This window comes from Cervus elaphus, chromosome 20 (genome assembly GCF_910594005.1).
Source record: "Cervus elaphus chromosome 20, mCerEla1.1, whole genome shotgun sequence".
Classification (NCBI taxonomy): Eukaryota; Metazoa; Chordata; class Mammalia; order Artiodactyla; family Cervidae; genus Cervus; species Cervus elaphus.
In genome coordinates, this window is record NC_057834.1 from 70,271,940 (window position 1) to 70,293,315 (window position 21,376).

The 21,376-nt window shown below is 39.7% G+C and overlaps 1 non-coding gene across 1 annotated transcript; it reads left to right on the forward strand.

Annotated features, from left to right (window-relative positions):
* The first annotated feature begins 356 nt into the window (after positions 1-356).
* TRNAC-GCA lies at positions 357-429 on the forward strand. Its single transcript has one exon. It is a non-coding gene; the product is annotated as a tRNA-Cys (tRNA).
* Positions 430-21,376: the final 20,947 nt, after the last annotated feature.

Here is a 21,376-nt window from a genome sequence, read left to right on the forward strand (position 1 = left end):
CTGTAGCGGAAGTGGGGAAAGTTACTAGATTTTATGGGGCAAAGACTCTCCTTCTCAAAATGAACTTTTTTCCTTTATTTCTGGAAAGAAGGCTTTTTTCTTGTTTTAGAATGGAAGAAAGAATTCAAATATACAATGCTAGGAAAAAAGGTAAGATTAAGAGATAAATCCCAACGGGTCTACTGAGCCTGGTAGGTTTATTCTGTGTCACTGCAGAGCAGAACTCTTTGTTTGGAATTCCAAAAAAACTTGTTCTACTGATGTGTTTAATTCAGGATAAAATCACTGATTTGATTCATTACAGATAGATATAGTCATCACAGATTCTTTTCCAAATAAATGATGGTCTATGGACTTCCCTGGTGGCTTAGATGGTAAAGTGTCTGCCTGCAATGCAGGAGACCCAGGTTCAATTCCTGGGTTAGGAAGATCCCCTGGAGAAGGAAATGGCAACCCACTCCAGTACTCTTGCCTGGAAAATTCCATGGATGGAGGAGCCTGGTAGGCTGCAATCCATGGGGTTGCAGAGTCGGACACGACTGAGCAACTTCACCTTCTCTCTTTCTTTCTTATGGTAGGATCTATGTATAATTCAAAAATTCCTTGATAGACCGTAGAATCAACATAATGAGATAATCATATTCATCAATGACTTATCTCTTCAAGCAAGAACATCACTGCCAACCAAATGCTGAGAGCAACAATGATATTAAAAAGTTTTTCTTTCCTTGTTTTCAGGTTCCCTATTCCTAAAAATCGGGAGTATGTAGGAGGATCATGGCTTCTACTATTCTCTAGCCCAGGATTTCTCAGCCTTGGCACTACTGATTTTATAGACCAAACAGGTTTTTGTTACAGGGATAGTCCTGTTCCTTGCAAGATGTTTAGCAGCATTCCTGGCTTCTACCCACTAGAGGCCAGTAGCAAGCCCCTCAAGTTGTAGCAATCAAAAGCATCTCCAGACATTGCAGAAAGTCCCTTGGGTAGCAAAATCTCTCACCTTTCTCCCCATCCCTCCATTCTCCATTAAGAACCATGGCTGTGGTCCCATCACCCACTGCTTTCCTTCACAGCTCATACTTCAGGGCCCCTAGGCTGGACTCTCCCAGATCACTCCACTTTGCATACCTTGCTCCATCTAACTGCCAGTCCTCTCACTTCCAAGCCCACCTATTTATCCTTCACACTTGGGGTTCTGTCAGCTCTATGCTGAGCTGGTGCTTTGTCACTGAATTCCCACACAAACATCTTTATGGAAGCACTTGGTCTCTTTTTAATTATTGACTGACTGACTTTGTGTGGGACTTCCCTGGTGGCTCAGTGGTAAAGAATCTGCCTGCCAATGCAGGAGATGTGGGTTTGATCCCTGGGTTGGGAAGATCCTCTGGAGAAGGAAATGGCAACCCACTCCATATTCTTGCCTGATAAATATGGACAGAGTAGCCTGACTGGCTATAGTCTATGGGGTCGCAAAAGAGTCAAACATGACTTAGCAAGTAAACAGTAACAAAAGCAAACCTGTTTGTGCTACCAGACTGTAAAGTCCTCATGGGAATGAAACATATTTTATATATCCTTAGCTCTCAGCATACTTCCTGGTATATTGGAGTCCAATTCAAAGGAAAGAGGAAAGCAAAACAATAAAGATGAAAGGAGAAACTCAGAATAAAAAGTGGCTTATTAAATAATACTATTAATGAATACATTTATGGGAGGGCATTTACAGCCATTATTAATCTGCAACATTCAGGGCAGGTTAATAAGTATAGTTTTGGTTGTTCCATGCAGTCTCAAAATCAGTTTAGTGCAAATAAATTGTTTATGTAAGTTTGTTATCTGTGCTGTGAGTTGTATACATGGGTTTATCCTTCCCTTCCATACCTCAGCTAATCTCTGGCATGTGGGAAATCTATCTACCACTTGGTTTGAAATTGTGCCAGGTATTCTCTACTGATATTCAAAATTACTTTAATTCTGAGGAATGATCCTAAACTTTTGTGGAGGTTTATAGTTTTTGTCTTTGTCACTATAAAAAGTTTTTTCTTCTTTTTCAATTAAGTTTTGCAATATGTTTGGTTTGGGATTTCTTAAGCTTCATAGAGTGGTTACATATATAACCCATTCTCATTTTGAATATTGCATTGAGAATTCTGCTTAGTGTCTAAGGCAGGCAATATTATAGTTATTGCATCTTCAAAAAGTTACAGCCCTTGGATAGAATGTCTTTTAACAACAAGAAAGAAAAGGAGAGAGAGCACACGGGAATGTGTAGTTGGAAGAACTCAAATTTACTTCTAATTGTGATCTCTTTTAGAACAATTATTCTCACCTAGGTACCCACAAACTGCAGATTAGAATCTATCATTACTTCATTTTGCACTGTCATCTTTTAAGAGAACATAAATACGCTGTTGAGATTTTTCTCTGCTTTCAGATGACTTTATCATATGTGTTATAGGAAGGCAAATAAGGAGAACATCAGTATGGTAGACTGTATAACTGTTTCAAATAGCCACTGCCCATCCTGGTGAGATGGTCATACATCCCCAGCCCACTGATATCCTGTCTGGCCAAATTAATTGCCTTGGCCAAGGGAATGTTTATGAAAGGGATCAGTGCTGCCAACTGAAGATGAAACAGCTGTCCTGAGTTCCCTCATCAATTTTTATTTCCTCAAAATAGCCAAGATTATGGTTGTTTTGTCAACTGAGTCTCAGAATGAAAAGGTCATGGAGCAAGGATGCCTCTAATCTTTGAAAGACACGTTACATGAGTGAAGAAAATTTTTGTTGTTGTAAGTCACTGTAATGTTTCCCCATTGACTTAACAATTATTTTTTAAGATGTACTATGTGCCAGGGACTATTCTAGACACTGGGGCTGCATGAGTGAACAAAGCAGACAAAAATTTTGCCCTTATGGGGCTTACTTATACTCTATTGGAGAGAGACAGACAATTTAAAAAAGTAAATATTATAGTATGTTAGAAAGAAATAATATGATGGAGAAAAAATTAATCAGAAAAGAAGAATGGGTAGAGATGGTGGTAAGGGTTTCAGTTTTTAAAAGGATGATCAGAGTAGGTCTTACTGAAAGACAACTTTTTATTCTTAAATTGTCTTTATTTCACAATGCAATTATATATTTTGAAAGATCAAATTTTCAGATATTTTCATGCATACATATTGAGTATGAACCTAAGAACGTATGTAAGAACACATCATTAGGTGATAGGATGCATTGAAAGAAAGTTGTTGGAGAATGTGCCATTTTGGTGAGAATGAAAGGAGCAACCAACCATGCAAGAAAGCTGAACCATGAGAAGAGATCTCACTGACCTGGCAACTTCCTCTTTCAAATTCCTTTCAAAAGACAAAGTGAATACAGTGGACCAACTTTACCCCAGATCATATTCTTGAGTTTATATTCTGAAGGAAATGCAGAAAACAGGAGACATCTTTCCCTAGACTCTGTAACACTTCCCTAAACTATGACTCAGCCTCCCTAAAGAGAACAAACAATATCAAGTTACTCAAGCTTATGTTGAGTTATATATGCCTAAAAGTTCTAAGGACGGGCAATAAAAAGGTTGACTGCTCATTTACATTGCCCAGAGAAGTAAAAACATTTAATGAGGGTTATTATTGGAGCATAATTTTGTACAATCAATATACCAATCATGAATATCTTCTAATAACAATATCTGGAAAAACTTAAGAAGGACACATACTGGTAACAAATATGACAACAGATTAATAGTTAATGTATATAAATATATTCAATTCAATACAAATACTCTTAGAGGTAAATGCAAGAAATGCAATTAGGTAAAAAATAATTAGGGGAAAAACATGTTTAAATAACAAAGAAATGCCCATTAAAACAGAGAGGTACAGTTTTTCTCCCTCATATGAAAAGAAATAAAAACTTTTGAGTTCTAAATTTGCTTCCAACAAGAGAAAGGTATTCTGTAGGTAAATGAAACATGGCTATAGTGCTTTGGGGAGATAATTTTCAAAAAAAAATAGCAAAACTTTTCAAGTATTATCAATAATTATATTTCTAGGAATACATCTGAAGGAGATAATCTAAAAAGTTAACTACAAATTATTAACTGTTGCTTTGTTTCTAGTAGTAAAAAATTGGCAATGAACCACATACCACAGGAGAGTGGTTAATCAAGGTTTGTGAAAAAATTTTAAGACAATTTACTATCAACATGTCCTTTATTAAGATAAATAAAGCACAGAATTATGCAGAGATGACTAGATATTTCTTGAAATCCTGTTCCCTGTCTTTGCAGAGTAGCAGAATTCAAGCCAACCACATGAATGCCTAGCCACACACACCTCTCCTTCCCTTAGTTTCAAAGTTCTCTTCAACAAGATATACAGGAAAGTAACTGGTGTCTAAAGACTTTCCTAGCATCTGACACCTGGATGTAATGGTGACCCAGCTTGACAGCAACAGTGCCCTAGGAGGTGGTAGACTAGATATCTAGAAGGAGCTCTAATCCCTTCATGTGCACAGGGTTGAGTTGCTCATCAACCACACACCTTGGACTACCGTGAGAGACCTAATTTAAAGTATTTGATATAGAAAGGTGGGAGGTTATTGTGGGGTCTTACTGAAGTTATTACATACAGCAATATGGTGTCATTATCTTATTCATTTATTCAGTTATTTGTGTCCACACTAGAACAAATACTATTGAGAACAGGGACCTGATTTACTTCATGATTGCATCCCAGTGTCTGGATTTCTACCTAAGAAGACAATACATGGTCTGTAAATGAAGGAATTATATCTATTTTTATAATACAGCAGACAGATTTTTTTTTTTGGAGTTCTCACAGGAGAAGAGGAACGCATGTCCTTCTAATCCTCCATCTTCCTCCACCACCAAAATTACAGCAAAATTACAATTCAACTGTCGATGAACAACCATCGACAGGAGAATGTTGGATCCCACCAAAAAAAAGATACCCCATGTCCAAGGGAAAAGGAGAAACCCCAGCGAGATGGTAGGAGGGGCAAAATTGCATTTAGAATCAAACCCCATATCCGCCAGAGACACTTGGAGGGCTTAAACAAACTTTGTGTGCACCAGGACTCAGAGACCCCACAGAAACTGAGCTAGAACTGTTTGAGTATCTCCTGTGGAGGTATGGATCTTCAGTGGCCTGCAACAGGGGCAGGGGCTCTGGTGCAGCAGATCTGGGTATGACATAAGCCCTCTTGGAGGAGGTCGCCATTAATCCCACCATAGAGCCACCAGAACTTACACAGGACTGGGTAAACAGACTCTTGGAGGGTACAAACAAAACCTTGTGCACACCAGGGCCCAGGAGAAAGGAACAGTGACCCCAAAAGTGACTGACCCAGACTTGCCCATGAGTGTCCAGGAGTCTCTGGCAGAGGTTTGGGTTGGCAGTGGCCTACTGCAGGGTTGGGGGCACTCAGTGCAAGGGTGCGTGCATGGGACGTTATCTTCATTACCTCCACCATAGCTTGGCCTCAGGTCAAACAACAGGGAGGGAGCACAGCCCCCCTCATCAACAGAAAATTGGATTAAAGATTTACTAAGCATGACCCCACCCATCAGAACAAGACCAAATTTCCCCCTCACTCAGTCTCTCCAATCAGGAAGCTCCCATAAGCTTCTTATCCTTATCCATCAGAGGGCCAACAGAATGAAAACCACAATCACAGAAAACTAATCAAACAGGTCACTTGGACCACAGTCTTGTCTAACTCAATGAAACTATGAGCCATGCCATGTAGGGCCAGCCAAGATGGATGGTTCATGGTGGAGAGTTCTGACAAAATGTGGTCCACTGGAGAAGGGAATGGCAAACCACTTCAGTATTCCTGCCTTAAGAACCCCATGAACAGTATGAAAAGGCAAAAATATAGGACATTGAAAGATGAAATCCACAGGTCGATAGGTGCCCAATATGCTACTGGAGATCAGGGGAGAAATAACTCCAGAAAGAATGAAGAGATGAAGCCAAAGCAAAAACAACACACAGTAGTGGCTGTGACTAGTGATGGAAGTAAAGTCCGATGCTATAAAAAACAGCATTGCATAGGAACCTGGAATGTTAGGTCCTTGAAATCAAGGCAATTTGGAAGTGGTCAAACAGGAAATGGCAAGAGTGAACATCAGCATTTTAGGAATCAGGGAACTAAAATAGACTGGAATGGGTGAACTTAACTCAGATGACCATTACATCTACTACTATGGGCCAGAATCCCTTAGGAGAAATGGAGTAGCCAACATAGTCAACAAAAGAGTCCAAAATGCAGTACTTGGATGCAATTTCAAAAAGGACAAAATGATCTCTGTTTGTTTCCAAGGCAAACCATTCAATATTGCAGTAATCCAAGTCTATGTCCTGGGAAGTTGAACGGTTCTATGAAGACCTACAAGACCTTCTAGAACTAATACCCAAAAAAGATATCCTTTTCATTATAGGGGACTGGAATGCAAAAGTAGGCAGTCAAGAGATACCTGGAGTTACAGGCAAATTAGGCCTTGGAGTACAAAATGAAGCAGGTCAAAACTAACAGAGTTTTGCCAAAAGAATACACTGGCCATAGCAAACACCCTCTTTCAACAACACAAGAGAAGATTCTACACATGGACATCACCAGATGGGCAATACCAAAATCAGATTGATTATATTCTTTGCAGCCAAAGATGCAGAAGCAAAACAACAAAGTCAGCAAAAACAATACTGGGAGCTGACTGTGACTCAGATCATGAGTTCTTTATTGCAAAATTCACACTTAAATTGAAGAAAGTAGGGAAACCAACTAGAGCATTCTTGTATGACTGAAATCAAACACCTTATGATTATACAGTGGAAGTGACAAATAGATTCCAAGGATTAGATCTGATAGGGAGAGTGCCTGACTATGGACTATGACTATGAACTATGGACAGAGGTTCATGACACTGACCAGGAGACAGTGGTCAAGACCATCCCCAAGAAAAAGAAATCCAAAAAGGCAAAATGGTTGTTTGATGAAGCCTTACAAATAGCTGAGGAAAGAAAAACTGAAAGTGAAGTTGCTCAGTCATCCGACTCTTTGCAACTGACCCCATGGACTATAGCCCACCAGGCTCCTCCATCCATGGAATTTTCCAGGCAACAGTACTTGAGTGGGGTGCTATTTCCTTCTCCAGGGGATCTTTCTGACCCAGGGATTGAACCTGTGTCTCCCACATTGCAGGCAGACGCTGTACTGTCTGAGCCACTGGAGAAGCACCAAGAAAAGAAGAGAAGCTAAAGGCAAAGGTGAAAAGGAAAGATACACCCATTTGAATGCAGAGTTCCAAAGAATAGCACAGAGAGATAATAAACCTTCCTCAGCGATCAATGAAAGAAATAGAGGAAAACAATAGAATGGGAAAGACTAGAGGTATTTTCAAGAAAATTAGAAATACCAAAGGAACATTTCATGCAAAAACGGGCACAACTAAGGACAGAAATGGTAGGGACCTAAAAGAAGCAGAAGATATTAAGAAGAGGTGGCAAGAATACACAGAAGAACTATGCAAAAAAGATCTTCATGACCCAGAAACCACGATGGTGGGATCACCTAGAGCCAGACATCTTGGAACTCAAAGTTAAGAGGGCCTTAGGAAGCATCACTATGAACAAAGCTAGTGGACGTGATGGAATTCCTGCTGAGCTATTTCAAATCCTAAAAGATGATGCTGTGAAAGTGCTGCACTCAAAGTGCCAGCAACTGGAAAACTCAGCAGTGGCTACAGGACTGGAAAGGTCAGTTTTCATTCCAATCCCAAAGAAGTTCAGTTCAGTTCAGTTGCTCAGTCATGTCCAGCTCTTTGTGACCCCATGAATCACAGCACGCCAAGCCTACCTGTCCATCACCAACTCCTGGAGTTTACTCAAACTCATGTCCACCGAGTCGATGATGCCACCCAGCCATCTCATCTTCTGTCGTCCCCTTCCCATTCTGCCCCCAATCCCTCCCAGCATCAGGGTCTTTTCTAATGAGTCAACTTTTTTCATGAGGTGGCCAAAGTACTGGAGTTTCAGCTTCAGCATCAGTCCTTTCAATGAACACCCAGGACTGATCTCCTTTATGATGGACTGGTTGGATCTCCTTGCAGTCCAAGGGACTCTCAAGAGTCTTCTCCAACACCGCAGTTCAAAAGCATCAATTTTTCAGTGCTCACCTTTCTTCACAGTCCAACTCTCACATCCATACACGACTGCTGGAAAAACCATAGCCTTGACTAAATGGACCTTTGTTGGAAAAGTAATGTCTCTGCTTTTTAAAATGCTATCAAGGATTGTCATAACTTTACTTCTAAGCAGTAAGTGTCTTTTAATTTCATGGCTTCAATCACCATCTGCAGTGATTTTGGAGCCCAAAAAGTAAAGTCTGACACTGTATCCACTGTTTTCCCATCTATTTGCCATGAAGTGATGGGACCAGATGCCATGATCTTAGTTTTCTGAATGTTGAGCTTTAAGCCAACTTTTTCACTCTCCTTTCACTTTCATCAAGAGGCTTTTTAGTTCCTCTTCACTTTCTGCCATAAGGGTGGTGTCATCTGCATATCTGAGGTTATTGATATTGCTCCCAGCAATCTTGACTCCAGCTTGTGCTTCTTCCAGTCCAGCGTTTCTCATGATGTACTCTGCACATAAGTTAAATAAGCAGGGTGACAATATACAGCCTTGGTGTACTCCTTTTCCGATTTGGAACCAGTCTGTTGTTCCATGTCCAGTTCTAACTGTTGCTTCCTGACCTGCATACAGGTTTCTCAAGAGGCAGGTCAGGTGGTCTGGTATTCCCATCTCTTTCAGAATTTTCCACAGTTTATTGTGATCCACACAGTCAATGGCTTTGGCATAGTCATTAAAGCAGAAATAGATGTTTTTCTGGAACTGTCTTGCTTTTTTGATGATCCAGCAGATGTTGGCAATTTGATCTCTGGTCCCTCTGCCTTTTCTAAAACCATCTTGAATATCTGGCAGTTCAAAGTTCATGTATTGCTGAAGCCTGGCTTGGAGATATTTGAGCATTACTTTACCAGCGTGTGAGATGAGTGCAACTGTGCGGTAGTTTGAGCATTCTTTGGGATTGCCTTTCTTTGGGATTGAAATGAAAACTGACAGAGTGTGGTCCGCTGAAGAAGGGAATGGCAAACCACTTCAGTAATCTTGCCTTGAGAACTCCATGAACAGTATGAAAAGGCAAAATGATAGGATACTGAAAGAGGAACTCCCCAGGTCAGTAGGTGCCCAATATGCTACTTGAGATCAATGGAGAAATAACTCCAGAAAGAATGAAGGGATGGAACCAAAGCAAAAACAATACCCAGTGGTGGATGGGACTGATGATATAAGCAAGGTCTGATGCTGTAAAGAGCAATATTGCATAGGAACCTGGAATGTTAGGTCCATGAATCAAGGCAAATTGGAAGTGGTCAAATAGGAGATGGCAAGAGTGGGTGTTGGCATTCTAGGATTCAGTGAGCTAAAATGGACAGGAATGGGTAAATTTAACTAGATGGTCATTATATCTACTATTGTGGGCAGGAATCCCTTAGAAGAAATGGAGTAGCCATCATACAACAAAAGAGTCCAAAATGCAGTACTTGGATGCAATCTCAAAAATGACAGAATAATCTCTGTTCATTTCCAAGACAAACCATTCAATATCACGGTAATCCAAGCCTATGCCCCAACCAGTAATGCTGAAGAAGCTGAAGTTGAATGGTTCTATGAAGACCTACAAGACCTTTTAGAACTAACACCCCAAAAAGATGTCCTTTTCATTATAGGGGACTGGAATGCAAAAGTAGGAAGTCAAGAAACACCTGGAGTAACAGGCAAATTTGACCTTGGAGTATGGAATGAAGCAGGGCAAAGGCTAATAGAGTTTTTCCAAGAGAACGCACAGGTCATAGCAAACACCCTCTTCCAACAACATAAGAGAAGACTACACATGGACATCACCAGATGGTCAACACCGAAATCATACTGATTATATTCTTTGCAGCCAAAGATGGAGAAGCTCCATACAGTCAGCAAAAACAAGACTGGAAGCTGACTGTGTGGCTCAGATCATGAACTCCTTATTGCCAAATTCAGACTTAAATTGAAGAAAGTAGGGAAAACCACTAGACTGTTCAGGTATGACCTAAATCAAATCCCTTATGACTATACAGTGGAAGTGAGAAATAGATTTAAGGGACTAGATCTGATAGAATGCCTGATGAACTATGGATGGAGGTTCGTGACATTGTACAGGAGACAGGAATCAAGATCATCCCCATGGAGAAGAAATGCAAAAAGGCAGAATGGTTGTCTGAGGAGGCCTTACAAATAGCTGTGAAAAGAGGAGAAGTGAAAAGCAAAGGAGAAAGGGAAAGATATTCCCATTTGAATGCAGAGTTCCAAAGAAGAGCCAGAAGAGATAAGAAGGCCTTCCTCAGCAATCAATGCAAAGAAATAGAGGAAAACAGTAGAATGGGAAAGACTAGACATCTCCTCAAGAAAATTAGAGATACCAAGGGAACATTTCATGCAAAGATAGGTTCGATAAAGGACAGAAAGGTATGGACCTAAAAGAAGCAGTAGATATTAAGAAGAGGTGGCAAGAATACACAGAAGAACTGTACAAAAAAGATCTTCACGATGGTGTGATCACTCACCTAGAGCCAGACATCCTGGAATGTGAAGTCAGGTGGGCCTTAGAAAGCATCACTACGAACAAAGCTAGTGGAGGTGATGGAATTCCAGTTGAGCTATTTCAAATCCTAAAAGATGATGCTGTGAAAGTGCTGCACTCAATATGCCAGCAAATTTGGAAAACTCAGCAATGGCCACAGGACTGGCAAAGGTCAGTTTTCATTCCATCCCAAAGAATGGCGATCCCAAAGAAAGGCAATGCCAAAGAATGTTCAAACTACCACACAATTTTACTCATCTCCCACGCTAGCAAAATAATGCTCAAAACTCCAAGCCAGGCTTCAACAGTACATGAATCATGAACTTCCAAATGTTCAAGCTAGATTTAGAAATGGCAGAGTAACCAAGGTCAAATTGCAAACATCTGTTGGATCATCGAAAAAGCAAGAGAGTTCCAGAAAAACATCTACTCCTGCTCTATTGACTACTCCAAAGCCTTTGACTGTGTGGATCACAATGAACTATGAAAGATTCTTCAACAGATGGGAATACCAGATCACCTGACTTGCCTCCTGAAAAATCTGTATTCAGGTCAAGAAGCAACAGTTAAAACTGGACATGAAACAACAGACTGGTTCCAAATCTGGAAAGGAGTACATCAAGGCTGTATACTGTCACCCTGCTTATTTAACTTTTATGTAGAGTACATCATGAGAAACGCTGGGCTGGATGAGGCACAAGCTGGAGTCAAGATTGCCAGGAGAAATATCAATAACCTCAGTTATGCAAAGGACACCACCCTTAAGGCAGAAAGTGAAGAAGAACTAAAGAGCCTCTTGATGAAAGTGAAACAGGAGAGTGAAAAAGTTGGCTTAAAGCTCAACATTCAGAAAACCAAGATCATGGCATCTGGTCCCATCAGTTCATGACAAATAGATGGGGAAATAATGAAAACAGTAAGAGTTTATTTTTGGGGGGGGGTTCCAAAATCACTGCAGATGCTGATTGCAGCCATGAAATTGAAAGACGGTTGCTCTTGGAAGGAAAGTTATGACCAACCTAGACAGCATATTAAAAAGCAGAGGCATTGCTTTGCCAATAAAGGCCCATCTAGTGAAAGGTATGGTTTTTCCAGTAGTCATGTATGGATGTGAGAGTTGGATCATAAAGAAGGTTGAGCACCAAAGAATTGACACTTCCAAACTGTGGTGCTTGAGATGACTCTTGAGAGTGCCTTCGACTGCAAGGAGATTCAACCAGCCCATCTTAAAGAAAATCAGTCCTGAATATGCATTGGAAGGACTGATGCTAAAGCTGAAACTCCAATACTTTGGGCACCTGATGCGAAGAACTGACTCATTTGAAAAGACCCTGATGCTGGGAAACATTGAAGGAATGACGACAGAGGATGAGATGATTGGATGTCATCTCTGACTCGATGGACATGTGTTGGAGTAGGCTCTGGGAGTTGGTGATGGACAGGGAAGCCTGGTGTGCTGCAGTCTATGGGGTCATAAAGAGTCAGACACGACTGAGCGACTGAACTGAACTGATACAGATATTTTAAGATAGAACCATCCTGAAGGAGATGTAAACAATGACTATCTAGAGGGTGATGGTTAATTAATAAAACATTATTTTAAAACTTAAAAACGAATTTTGCTCACTTAGTAGTAAGACCTTAGAACTTACATCACGTTTATAATGTTTTGTATCTTTGTATGTCTCAGTGTTGTTGTTGTTGGTGGTAGTTTAATAGCTAAGTTGTGTCCAGCTCTTTTGACCCCATGGACTTTAGCCTGTCAGACTTGCCTGTCTATGGGATTTCCCAGGCGAGAATGCTGGAATGGGTTACCATTTCCTATTCCAGAGGATCTTCCCAACCCAGGGATATAACTCAGGTCTCCTGCTTTGCAGGCAAATTCTTTACCACTGAGTCACCTGGGAAGCCTAATATTCTGAAGATAGAATGGTTCTAGTAAGCATTATCTGATAAATTTATTTATACTGTAGAAGAGTAAGAAGAAAATAATTAAATGCCTCAAGTATACAGAACCAAATTAGCCCTTTATACATTAAAATGCACACTCTGAGCTATGCCCATCATCATCAACCATCATCTTGCAGCCCAAACTTGATGCTTCTTCATTTGCGGTCTCCAGGCCCCTACACCTGGGTGTCATTTGATGGCTGTGGGGCAGTGGACCACCGCAAAACAATGCAGGTTCTAGAACCAGGGCAAAGTGTGTGCCCTGTCTTTCTAGCAGCTTGAACTTGACAAGTCATATCTCTGAATTGCAGTGTCCTCAGTTGGAAGATGAGAATGTCACAGTAAATACAGGCAATTCTTAGATTTAATACTGATGGTTTTCACTATGATGAAGTTTCTCTTAGGGCTTGGACTTGTACTAACTTGGGAGGATCTTAACTGGTGAGTGTGCTTGTTGACCCGTAAGTACACACACACCTCCATCCCGCCCAATCTCAGGCTTTTCCTATCGTAATTTCCCCTCCTTACAAAACTGCACTTTTGGGGAGACTGAAATCTCAGGAGGCAATGCCTCAAAATAAAAACCTAAGAATCATTTATCTCCCATAGTAAATCAACTAAATGACATATTCTCCCCCCTTAATTTTATCTCCCTTTACTCCATTTCCATTGTCTTCCATAAGAGTTATCACCTTCTTAGCACTTACTATGTGCCAGCCCACTTTCACCTATGTTAATTCATTTAACATTCTTAACCTTAGGAGGCATGTGTCGCTGTTATTATTATTAACTTTATTTTTAAGTGAGAGAAGTGAGATGCAGAGATGTTAGGCAACTTGCCTATGACCACATAGTTGGAGAATAGCAAAACTGGGAATCAGGCTTGGGCAGTCTGCCTCCAGAATCTATGCTCTTCAGTGTTGGTGTCCTTTAATGGACCGGAACCTTGTGGTGCGGAGTCGACGATAAGAAAGTGAAAGAGAGAAAGAGAGAGAGAGAGAGACAAAAAAGACCCGGGGACCTAAGCTCTGATGGAGCAAAGGTGCTTTAATGATTTTTCTATGAGTATATATAGGCTGCAGTACAAGAAACTTCTTTCGGGAATGATAGAGATCAGAAAACCAAATGTACAGCAACCGTTACCAAGGGAACAAGGGGTAACGTTAGTCACAAGGTCAGGAGACAATCTATATCTCAAGTAAGGGGAAGGAGATTAAGCTGTTTTGTCCTAAGGAGAATGTTTACTAAAGGAGACTCATGCTTGCCTCACACAATGACCTCAGTCCCTGGGAGCAGCGTGCTGTTCCGCTTGAAGAGGGACAAAGGACTCATGAGAGACAGCACGTAGGAATCCTCCCGTCAAACATTCCCTGACACTTCAGCACTCCACTCTAATGGAATTTTGCTGGTGCATGCCAAGACCATTTCTTAACTTACATTACAGCAATAACCATTCAATTGTCCTCTCTGTGTCCACATTTGCCTCCCTACAATCCATTCTCCATTCTGTAACCAAAATTATTTTTTAAGTTAATCTTCAATCTCATCACAACCTTATTAGCATCTTTACATTGCATGCAATTTTCTCTCCCTTTTCAAGGAGTGTATATCAAGTCATAGACACCCCAGCTCTGTGGACTTGAGTCTAATACAGTTTTGCAGGGAGTCAATGATGATGTCAGAGTGTGTAGAAAGAAGATATAAGTGGGAGGCATACAAGGAAAATCTATGCGGCCAACAAATTCAGGGATTTAGAACAGATGTCCAAAGCCAGAGGATGAGGCACAAAGGGATGAGCATCAAATGGTGGCTGAGAAGATATGGAGAGCATTTCCAGCTAATATCCTGGGACAACATCTGTTACTTCCTGCTGGCTTTTCTCATCCCTAACAGGGTGAGTAGCAGAGTGAGAGGAGGTAGAGGGGCTGGGTTTGAATTCTGATTCCAGCACATAGAGCAACATAGCCTAGAACACTGGTTTATCTTTCCGTTTGATAAATTCATTGGGTAGCTTCAGGGATAAGTACTCTGCCTGGCATCAGATAGATTCAAATTGTGGCTAATAATGACTAGTTGGAGAGCATGAGAGAGACAACTATGGGTAAAGGGCCATGAATGACGTGGACAAAATATATTCATTTATTTCAACAATAAGTTCCAACTCTTCAATACACAGGGCCTTTACAGTCAGATTTACAACATGTGGCAGATTTATAAATGATCTCTAGATTTAACAGTCAAGCAATAAGCTTATTGGCATCTTTTGTTTCATCCTCCATTTAAGAGTTAGGGATTCTCAGTTGCCTGGAAGCCAGGTATAAGGTTTTATGTGGGAACACGCTGCTGGCTATTTTGATTTAGCTGTTTCACTTCTTAATTTAATATCCATGAATATAGGCTATTTTCTTGAGCAGAAATTCAAAGTTCTCTCATCTCCTAGTGCCAGACTCTGCCAATGGAAGCCTAACCTTCCATGACTTACATAATTGAAATGTAGAGGGTGGTGGCCAGTCTGTGTCCCAAGAATCCCAGATAAGTGGAGGATATCTCATCACGTTTTTATGAATTCCTGAAAATCTTGGTGTGGTGGAACACATATTTGGGCTTTGCTGTTGACTAACTTTTGTCCTAATCTTACACCCATTTCTTATGAGGTATATGACTCTAGGCAGTTACATTACCTCCTCTTCAATTTTTATTTCATCCATTAAATGGGAAAATGATACTTACCTCAAAATACTGCTGCAAAAGTTAATAAAAAGTCATGTATTTGGTTGGTGCAAAAGTAACTGCAGTTTGTGCATTGTTGAAATTTCATATTTGATATTGGAATACATTCTTAAATAAATGTGGTTATGTTGTACATCATTTTAACATGCATTTCTCACTTTATGTTTTTTGCTAATGACTTATAATGTGTTGTTTATTTTGCATTTATTTTAGACTATGGAAATGATGTTAAACAAAAAGTAAACTCCAGCTATTTTCTTATTTAAGTTCAGAATGGGTCATAAAGCAACAAGGACAATTCACAACATCAACAACACATTTGGCCCAGGAACTGAAAACAAACATATAATGCAAAGATGGTTCAAGAGATTTTGCAAAGGAGATGAGAATCTTGAAGATAAGAAGTTTAGTGGCTGGCCATTAGAAGTCGACAACAAGCAACTGAGAGCAATTATCAAAGCCGATCCTCTTACAACTACATGAGAAGTTGTTGAAGAACTCAAAGTCAACCATTCTACAGTTCTCTGGCATTTGAAGCAAATTGAAAAGGTAAAAAAGTTTGATAAGTGGGTGCCTCATGAGCTGATCAAAAATCAGAAAACTTTGTGTTTTGAAGAGTCATCTTCTCCTATTCTATGAAAAATGAACTATTGTTCATAGATTGTGATGTGTGATGAAAAGTGGATTATATACAACAACTGGTAATGATCAGCTCAATGGGTGGACTGAGAAGAAAGCTCCAAAGCACTTCCCAAAGCTAAACTTGCACCCCCAAAAAGGTCATGGTCACTCTTTGGTGGTCTGCTCCCTGTCTGATTCACTACAGCTTTTTGAATCCCAACAAAGCCATTACATCTGAGAATTATGCTCAGCAAATCAATGAGATGCACCCAAAACTGCAGGGCCTGCAGCCAGCATTGGTCAACAGAAAGGGCCCAATGCTTCTCCATGACAATGACTGACTGCACATTGCACCACCAGTGTTTCAAAAGTTGAATGAATGGTACTATGAAGTTTTGCACCATCTCCCATATTCACCTGACTTCTTGCCAACAGACTATCACTTCTTCAAGCATCTCAACAACTTTTTGCCGGGAAAATGCTTCCACAACCAGCAGGATGCAGAAAATGCTTTGCAAGTGTTCATAAAATCCCAAAGCACAGGTTTTTATGCTACAGGAATAAACAAACTTATTTCTCATTGGCAGAGATGTGTTGATTGTAATGGCTCCTATTTTGATTAAGAAAGATGTGTTTCATGAAAAGATGCTCAACATCACTCATAATTAGAGAAATGCAAATCAAAACCACAATGAGGTATCATCTCACGCCAGTCAGAATAGCTGCTATCCAAAAGTCTACAAGCAATAAATGCTGAAGAGGGTGTGGAGAAAAGGGAACCCTCTTACACTATTGGTGGGAATGCAAACTAGTACAGCCACTATGGAGAACAGTGTGGAGATTCCTTAAAAAACTGGAAATAGAACTGCCATATGACCCAGCAATCCCACTGCTGGGCATACACACTGAGGAAACCAGATCTGAAAGAGACACGTGCACCCCAATGTTCATCACAGCACTGTTTATAATAGCCAGGACATGGAAGCAACCTAGATGCCCATCAGCAGACAAATGGATAAGAAAGCTATGGTACATATACACAATGGAATATTACTCAGCCACTAAAAAGAATACATTTGAATCAGTTCTAATGAGAAGGATGAAACTGGAGCCCATTATACAGAGTGAAGTAAGCCAGAAAGGAAAACACCAATACAGTATACTAATGCATATATATGGAATTTAGAAAGATGGTAACAATAATCCTATATACAAGACAGAAAAAGAGACACAGATGTATAGAACAGACTTTTGGACTCTGGGAGAAGGCGAGAGTGGGATGATCTGAGAGAATAGCATCGAAACATGTATATTATCAATTGTGAAACAGACCACCAGTCCAGGTTTGATGCACGAGACAAGTGCTCAGGGCTGGTGCACTGGGATGACCCAGAGGGATGGGATGGGGGTTCAGGATGGGGAACACATGTAAATCCATGGCTGATTCATATCAATGTATGGCAAAAACCACTACAATATTGTAAAGTAATTAGCCTCCAACTAATATAAATAAATGAAAAAAAAAGAAAAAGAAAGATGTGTTTGAGTCTGTTATAATGATTTAAAATTCAGTCCAACACTGCAATTACATTTGCACCAATCAAACAGAGTTGTGTTTAAGCCATCCTACGGGAGCATGGATCCAAGGGGTTCTAGGTACATCCATTGTAAGTCTCTTCTCCATAGACATCTTTTCAGCAAACATTTTCATCTATATATTTTCACATATACTGTAAATAACTAATTTACAGTAACTCAATTTTGCCATAAAAGATAAAATAATAATAAATACAAGAGGGACATTGAAAAGGACATAATGAAACATGAGAAATGAGTAGCAAAATTAAATGTATAAAAAATGGGGATAATGTGTCAATGGAGAAATGAATCCAAACTGTCAACCAGTTGTTTTATCTTTAATAATAAAATTGTCTTACAGCCAATCAGTTATGTAGCAAAAATTCTTGTGACAAAGATGTCTGTGGCAAAGAAGTTTACAGTGAAAATACTGAACACGGATTCAGGGTGCCCTGGGACACTAACCTTTAAGGGATAAATGGGTAGTACACCCTCTATACTTATTTGCACACACTTATTCTCTCAGAGCCTCTGTCGCTCTGTAGTGTGGTCTTCCTGTGTTTTTCTGCGTGACCTAGACCATACCAGTAACATACCTTTGAAGTAAACCTTGTCTTACTTTCCATTTTTACCCCCACTGCTTAGAAAAATGGGAAACATAGGAAGGATTTTAAATGTTTGTCTAGCTAATATATCCATTGGGTACCAAAAATTGTGGATTCCCCACTGTACTATCCTTCAGACTCATTTCTCCTGGTTTAATCCTTTCAATGTCTCCTCAATACTTTCTAAATGAAGACAAATCTCCTAGAATAACTTACAGAAAAGCTCTCGTTATGACTATGAACACAGATTATGAGGGGTACATCTTTTTTTCCCCAGGACTAATGAAATTATCTACAGAAATACTAAATAAGCCCATCTATAATAGGGATAGAAAAGAGTTTTATTTAAGCCAAGCAGAGGACTATAGCCCAGGAGATACAGATTCAAGAACCACTTGAATTGTGTTGAGTCAGTCTACAAAATGGGGGAGAATTATAAAGGAAAAATTGGTAAAGTTAAATAAATTGTTTTTCAAGAATTAGGATTGGACCTTGCTGGAAGTAAGAATCTGAAATTGTTGCAGAATTATAAGGAGAAACCTTGAGATCATAAGGCTTCAATGGACAGCCACTGGCAGATACTGTTCTGGAAAAGGCTAGTGGTATCCTTAAGCCTGTAAGAGTTTAGAAAATTCAAGTTCTCAATAGTGCAGGAATGTGTCTGAACCCACATCCAAAATGGTTACCCAGCTCCATTTGGATGCCTGAACCACAGTTACTCCATTCTGATTTTTAAATGTGTTTTTCTCTTTAATGGTTAAAGCAGATATTTAATAGGCCACCAACAAGCTGTTTTATTTAGCCTAAAGTTTAAGTTAAATCATATATAAGCCAGAATAACTTCCTTCTACCTCATTATGTGAAAAATCCTCCTATCAAGGTATAATTGACAAAGTTGCACGATATTTAAAGTGTACATGATGATGATTTGATATACATATATACATCGTCAAAGGATTCTAGGGGCTGTATCTTGTCATCTCTATACCCTCACTGTCAGATTGTTAATCACTCAGTAAAAATTTATAGAAATGTTTTGCGTAAACTGTGGAGAACTTCCTCATGTGATAATAAGCCTATGAGTTCATGTGGTCAGATAATTATGTTCCTGAGGCTGTTGGCTTGGACTTGACTCCCAGCAAGGCTTTTTAGCCTGTCATATTGATAACCAGGTGGCACGGTGGTAAAGAATCTGCCTGCAAAGGCAGGAGAAGCAAGAGATGCAATTTCGATCCCTGGGTTGCGAAGATCCCCTGGAGTAGGAAATGGTAAACCATTCCAGTATTCTTGCCTGGAAAATTCCATGGACAGAGGAACCTGGGGGGCTACCTACCACCCATGCGGTTTGCAGAGACATGACTGAGCATACAGGTACACACAATTCATAAACAGAGATGGTGCTCCAACCCCTGGGCCACTACCTAAAAAGTGGAAAACTAGGAAAAACTGTCCATGGGGACTAAAGCAAGAATAAATCTTCATGGAAGGAGATGACATTCTACACTGAAATATTTCAATTTCCACTCAAACTCAACAACAGCGACAAATGATATCTAAAAACCTGTCAGAGAGTGAAATTCCAAGTCCAGGAGGAAAAAAAAAACACTTGTGACAGGATGTATTTTTGTCTCTAAGCATCTGTGAACCAAGCAGCAAACAAATGTCTGGGACAGGAATGGACTGAAACACAGAGGGGCTTAAAACAGAATTTTCACGAAGAACCTGATTCTATCGGGTTTTCATTTTGGCTTCCAAATGGTGATTTACTTAAACAAAGTTGTCTTTTGACTGGCTGAAGGCATGATAGAATTTCTCAGAGTTGCCTGCTCAGATCACAACTCCCATAAAGCACGGGTAAATTGGGTAAACTTCCTCACCCAGCACTTGATGTCTCTCACATTCAAATGAAATTAGCATCTTTTGATGACAATAGAAGTTTTCGAAGAAAAGCCCATTGATGGTCTATAGATGGATCAGATTTCATTTTGCTTAACATTTAAAAGCTTCCTCCTGCCAGAAAATCCGTAGAGAAGGGGGGAAAAAAAAACCCACCAAGGCCAAAAATAATTGTCAGAATGGATAATAAGGAAGATATTAGATTTTATACGTTTAAACTTCTTCCCTGGACAAAGCTTTCAAGTTAATTACAGTTCCAAACAGAACTCTTCTTGTACAAAAGTGTAAAAGAGATGGTTAGTTTTCATGTGATTTGCTTTTCTTTTAGTGTGTATTTCTATTTTCCACATTTTTAAGATAAATTTTAAACCCAGGTATCTGTATTAGGTCCTTGTTTGTTTGGCTTTTGTTCTTGGCCAACTGGTTAATTAAAGTATTAACATATGCTTTAAATTTTACTAAAAATTTTGATAGTAGAGATAGATAAATAGGTATAGATGGATAAACACAAATATACACAAATATATATGTTTATATATATGCACAGGCTGGCCAAGAAGGATTGTCACATATTCTTTCTCTTCCAGGGTTTCACCCCTACAAACAAACCTAGTAGATGAATTTCTAAGAATATGAAGCTTAATATAGCAATTCAGAAACGAATCAACGGCCTGTTTACCGTACTTATCGACAATTTGTGAAAGAAAAGACCAGAAATCAGTCTAATTACCAGAATGCCAGTTGTGCTTGTTAACATCAGCTTTGTGACCAAATGTTATTCCACAGTTGTCACATCACACGAGGGTTTCATTACTAACATAATAGTGAACAAGATCACATGAAAAGCTATTGATTGATCTGCCACACAAAGGAAGGACACACTTGTCTCTATTATAACATGTTACATCTTAGACTCTAAGCAGCAGATGTAACCTCGCCATTCCTTTTCCTAGGGAAGTGTCATTTAGATACTGTCCTGCTTCTTTCAGAGTTTGCCAATTAGGCTTCCCTTTCTATTTGCATATGTCATCAGTGGGCTGAAGAGACAAGAAATTACCCTGTTCTAGTTCTTCCCGATCTTTAAGCCAGACTCAATCGATTCGCTTGAATTGAATCCAGGAGATGCTTGGGGTGTACGCAGTGTCTACTTTATTAGTTGCCATTTCTGGCAATAAAAACAAATGGCTGCTTTGTGTTAGGTTGCTTCCACGTGTTCTGCAGAAGACTCGGCTATAATTAGACAATCCAGAAAAGGAAGAGGAGAGGCAGCCAGCCCCA